We start from the raw sequence: 6280 nt of genomic DNA, 5'->3' as shown, positions 1-6280 counted from the left end.
TTTAAAAAAAAAATGAAAACAAGAGATCACTTGTTTGGTTAAAATTAAAAATACTAAAAGGAAAGAGCATGAAATATTAGATAAATCAAATAAGATCTTTATTTTTATATATAGAAGGGAATTCGGAATTATTTTCTTTTATATTTTTATTTTTTTCAGGAAAGTGAAGAGTTAAAAAAAAAAAACATGTTTTTCTAAGGAAATAATTCTCATTTCAAGCTAATAGATATATTCATTCTTTTTCTCTTTTCTTAAAAAAGTATTAGAAAATTCAAAAAATAATCGCAACACCTATACTTGAATTTATGTAGAGCAAAAACCCTTCAATGAAGCATATCAAATGCTTCTCCCCCACTAAAAAAAAAAAAAAAAAAAAAAAAAAGATGACCCCTCGAGGTGGACCCCTCGAGTTCCTCAACCTACCTGTGGACTTTGAAAATCCAAATTCCCCAATCAAAGCCCCGAAAACCGCGATCAGCAATTCCAGGCCATTTAAGAAGAAAATTCCACGTTCCATACGTGACAAGCACCCCAAAAAAAAAAAAAAAAAAAAAAAAAAAAAACAAGAAATTAAGCAGGGAAAAAAGAAAACAGTCGATGAATGCATGTGCAGGTGGGGTCCTGGGCTCGGTCCTTGGTCAGCTTGTATGGTAATGCCTACTGAGAACATCTGCATGTGCCCTCCGATTCTTTGAAGAAAATATGACAAGGAGTTTCAGTATTTTTTCGCTGTGGCTTTGGCTATCTAACATGGTAATTTATTAGCTTGTCTCAGCTTCCTCCACACGTCCACATCAACAACCGCCCTCGACCTCCGCCCCCTTCGTTGCCTATATAAAGCGTTCATGTTCTCGTTTCCTTAGCACCAAGCGTCGAGTCTTTCTCACACAAACTTTCCCTCTCCTCGCCTGATAGATACACCTTACCAGCAACAATGACAATGGCAGCTACTATCTCTCTTCTCTTGTTTGTGCTCCACTTGTGCGTTGCAGGCACTTATGGGGACGACGGAGGGTGGCAAGGTGGCCATGCCACTTTCTATGGCGGGGGTGATGCTTCTGGGACAATGGGTATGTTTCTGCAACTTTTCTTTCTTTCTTCATAGGGCAATAATGCTACTTCTACTGTATGGTTTTTCCAAATTCACTTCCTGAAAAGATTTCTATGTAAAATGTAAAATATTGTTATACCAATAAGTCCATATATCAAACCATAGTGTAAAAGGGGAAAACAAATAGTACTCTACTCTTGCGCAATGTCACGAAGCTCATATGTCACTCAAAAAACTATCAGTCCTTGAGATGTCACGGATTGTCTAGTGGACTCAGAGTGTGAATTACAAATTTGATTTTTCCTTTAAATAAAGTTTTGGCTCTTAATGATATATGTATGCACTAAAATATTGCAGGGGTGCTTGTGGGTATGGCAATTTGTACAGTCAAGGGTATGGTACTAACACTGCAGCACTTAGTACTGCCTATTCAACAATGGTTGAGCTGTGGTTCTTGTTATGAGATGAGATGTGCAGTGATCCCAAATGGTGTGCCTCCCTGGGTCCATCACCGTCACCGCCACTAACAAGTTCTGCCACCCTAAACTCTGCCTTGTCTAATGACAACGGTGGCTGGTGTAATCCTCCCTCCAACACTTCGACATGGCTGAGCCAGCTTTCTTGGCAAATCGCTCAAATACAGCGCTGGAATTGTACCAATCTCATTCAGAAGGTAAAAACCACCTCTCATTTGAGATATTCAACTTTCATTTTCATATATAATTTCACCTAAATTGTAAATTAACGATAGATTGGCAAGTGACTTCCATCGGTTACAAAAATATGCTTGCAAAATTAAACGAACCAGTTCTTAGTTTATTCCATAGCGCTTATAGATCATTTATACAGGGGTGGCTCAGTTATGATCTTTGGGCTCTGCGGTAGCTCTAGCTCATCCGTTGGAGGCAACATAGCATCCACATTATCAGATAGATTGAGCTCATCTCATTAACAACACTTTGTTTTGGTCCAAACTCCAAACAGGGTCCCCTGTGTCAAGAAAGGAGGAATAAGGCTTTACCATAATGGGCACTCTTACTTAATCTGGTGTTGAATCACAAACGTTGCTGGAGGCAGGAGATTTCACTCTCAGTGTCGAATCAAGGGTTCTAAGACAGGGTGGCAAGCTAATGTCGAGACTGGCCAGAAATGGCGAAAGCAATTCTTACCTCATATGGCCAAAATGTCTTTCTTTCCAAGGTACCACAAGTGATGGGTAAGGACTGTGACTAGTACAACGACCGTGCCAGAAAACTGGCAATTGGCCAAGACATTTTTCCGGCAGTCAGTTCCCTAGCTTTGTGAAGACGAACATAATTCTCATTGATTGGTGTGTGATGGACATCTATATATGGTTTGCGAGGAGGAGAAGGGGTAGGGTAGGGAAGGCATGGCCAAATATGTCTGCTTTTGCGTGTGGTTTATTAGCACCCGCTGGGCCTTTATATAGCAGACTAAAATTGAAGATATAGTTTTCCTTTACAGTTTATGATACATGGGAATGTTCATGTCGTCGCTTCTTTTTGATTTCAAGGCCGGTGAACATCGTTAATGGTTTGTGTAGATTTAGTCCCATTTGTTGAAACCAGTTGGAACATTTAAATCTGTGTAGTTTTACTTTTTAACTAATTAATTTCTTTGGGTCCTTGTACTTAATTATATGAATAATAATTCCGCTCATGCATTTTAATGTATAATCAAATTTCTAGCCATTCTTTGCACTGTAAACGTCATTGCGCTCCACTGTTTTGAGCTGTAAAACTGGAATGCGGTGATTCGTCATAGCAAAATTTAAATCTCTTTCACAAACCAGCTCCCTCTGATGAAGGATCAGCTATATTCCTCAAAAACAGTAGGACATAATATATATGATTAGGCTAACAACAAGATGCCAGATAAGCGAAGGGAAAAGAAGAAGATGAGACCAACGCAAATTATGCATGTATTGGCCGAGGATTTCTTTCTTTGGCGTCAAGGAAGTTGTTTGAGAAAATGGTTTGCAGAGACGCATGTCATTGGTGAACGTTTTCAAACATTGCATGTGCTGGCTTTCTTTGCCTGCCATAGATGAACTGCTGAAAAATATAGGAATTGAAGTTGAGCAAGGGACATGTTCTCATCCTCACCGATTTAAATTCTCCTGGATGATCATAGAAAAGTTGCTTTCTTTTGATTTATTTCTTAAAAAAGAAAGGAAGAAGAAGAGAGAACTGCTTTCTCTGATAGAGTACTGAAAGTCTATATTCAATTCCCATATTGTTATGGAACTAAAAGTTGTTCTGGGGAAAAAAAGAAAGGGAAATCAACTGTAGCAATCAGAGAAGCTCAATGCACCAAGGTTAAACAGAGGACATTGCCTCAGATTGCATATAACTCACCAGGCAACTTTCTCCAAAGTACAGTCAAATGGATATCTGCACATGACGATAAACGAGAAGTATAGCAACATCCGTGAACGGACAGCTGAGCAAAAAACGCAGAGGTTTTTTTTTTGTTTTTTTTTTGTGTCTTTTAGAAAATAACACAAATTTGTTGCGAGTAGCACACTGTAAGCTATCTTGCAGCGTATAAACCATCCTTTAGAAACAAAATTATTTCATTGCAGTGTAAACAGTGAACAAATTATACCTATAATTTAACTTTAACTAGCCTAGTTCTTGGAAGTTCATTGAAATGCTGGCTGCTCATGGATGGCCGCGCATCGTCCAAATTGCATCTTGGAATCATGTATGTCTTTGGTCTTTGGTCCTCGGTAAGCTGCTTGTCCTCAGCTATTACAGTATCCTCAACCAATATAAGTACAGAAAGGCAAGCTGTTGAACCAGTTGTTTGCAATGGAATGTATAACATTATGCGGTTGCATCATGAACGCATACTGTGGCTCAATGACCCCTCCAATACCAAAAATCATCTAATACATCAAAAACAAAAAAACATATCCAATCACTATAATATGACAGAAATTGAGGCTATGTTGTAATCATAACTGAAGGTTGTTGTGCATCTAACTAATTCTAGTAGAATAAACCACACAGGAGTTGGATTTTAAAAAAAGATATTAAAACCCACACAATCTGACTCAAAACTTTTATGGTTTATTTTTGTTATAAATGATAAAATTTTGATAAATTCAAAACATTTAAATAATTATACATGTAAAACTTATTAGCTTTCTAGCCATGTATCATGAAATATTTGGCAATAAAGATATGCAAAAATGTTACCCCCAGCTATATAGTTAGAATCCACTTAAAATCATCTGATATGGTAGAAATGTTGACGTTATATATTAGAATCCACACAAAATCACCTTTGTTATGGTAGAAATGTGAACTAGCACTATATTCATTAGACTTGTAAATGAGGTATCTCTGATAATCAATACTAAGAACATCTCATTTTGGGCATCATCTAAAGGTAGGTTGATTAGAATTTAAAGAGTGTAATTTTATCAAGGTTTATACAATCATTTTGCACTTAAAGTATCAAGTAACTCCTTAACGATAAACATGTTTATAATAACAAGTCTAATACTATAAGATACTTTAATTTATGATAAATATTTATTTAATGCAGGCCTATCAATAAATCAAATGATGGATTGATGGATTTTACTACTAAAATTTAAAAGACAAAGAGAAGCGCGTAAACTTAAAAAAATAGATGTTGGTTCAATCCAAACTGGGAATACTATTCGGTTCCCCCCATCTGGGGTCATATCGACTGTAAATCTTGGATTTTTTAATCTGGCTCTAATGTATGGAAAGCTAAGCCATAGGCTTAAAACTTTCATGTGGGGAGTTCAAGGATTTAAAAAGGTTGTTTTCAAGTTTCCAAATTGTAGCAACAACGGCGAAATCTGAATTTGTCTGCACACCAAACACTCTTTGAGTGTTCAGCCATATCTGAGTTTAGAAGTCCAAATGACCTCAATTTTTTTTCCTGGAAGCTGAGAATTTTCACTAGAATTTCATGGTTAAGTCTGTTCAAATTCTGATGTTATCATGACGTTTTATTTAGACAAGAAATAAAAATTGTCACCGCCACATAACGATGACGAAAAGTTCAAAATGTGGCCACCCACTTAACAATTAGTCATCACATCAATAGTTTCATACAATTTTGGCATATAAAAAGTAGGCATTTACCATGCATGTAGGGCATCTTGGTTGTTCAAAATTTAGATATGTTTTTTTTATTTTCTTTCTTTATATTTTGGTAATGTTTAAGTTTTATTTCAAGGTTTTTTTTTCTATATTTTTTCTTAATCTCCTTTGGTTATGCTTTTCATTTTCTTTACTATACCTTATGTTCTTATGTTGTTTATTTATGTTCTTTCTCATTATGTTAAGCTAAGTTTATTATGTCAGGTAAAAAGGTTTCACTAATGGTGTTAGAATAGGTATAATTAGAACTAACATAGGACTTCAATGTTTTATATCCAAGAAAAGTTTATTATTAACATGTCTATCTTTTTATCTTATTAATTCTTAATACCTTTGCTTCTTAATGTAATCTAGATTTGTGTTTGTATAACACTTGATACAAAAATTGCTTGGCACTTTCATAGCAACATTATGTATAACCTTAAACAAATGTGCCATAAAAGGAACTTGCACGTAATTGTTAACATAAGTTAGCATCGTGAATTCCTGACAATATTTAAAAGTTTGGTGTTTCCTTACATAAGATAAACTAATATGATGCATGTTAAAAAAATTTATAATGAACTATGTAAGGATAAATCATCCGATTGTGAACCTCATTTGTGGTGTGGGTTGTCTAGTTGATTAATAAAAAAATTATAGTATAACTTATGTTCTAATGACTATTAAGTGGATCCTCTAACCTTGGACATGCTTTTACCTTCACACTAATCTTACTCTCAAAGTCTTTGTTTCCTCCTCCTCCTCCTCTCCTCATCATCATCAATCATGTATTTATAATTTATAATAATTAACTTCCATGTGGGTTCGACCCTAATTTTGCCGGGTATTTATTACTGTTGACACTCCTTCACTTGGGAGAAGACATCAATTCTTTTTTTTTTCATTGTTAGTAGGGCCCTTGGAAAATTCTTCTTCCAATCATTTTAAGCTGATGTAATCTCTTTTAGTAGCTACTTTCGTCCACATACGCATCTTAATAAATGTCATGCATACCTCTTTGCTTGTTAATACACTTATTTTTGAGTCCACAAAAACCAACATCTATGAGCAAACCTGAAGT

General features: G+C 35.6%; 1 pseudogene; it reads left to right on the top strand.

The window, feature by feature from the left end:
* The first annotated feature begins 803 nt into the window (after nt 1-803).
* On the top strand, nt 804-2348 carry LOC118034699 (expansin-A8-like; annotated as a pseudogene).
* Nucleotides 2349-6280: the final 3932 nt, after the last annotated feature.

The sequence above is a fragment of the Populus alba genome, chromosome 19 (assembly GCF_005239225.2).
Source record: "Populus alba chromosome 19, ASM523922v2, whole genome shotgun sequence".
In the NCBI taxonomy this organism is placed as follows: domain Eukaryota; kingdom Viridiplantae; phylum Streptophyta; class Magnoliopsida; order Malpighiales; family Salicaceae; genus Populus; species Populus alba.
This window is presented reverse-complemented; position numbering and strand designations above follow the sequence as displayed.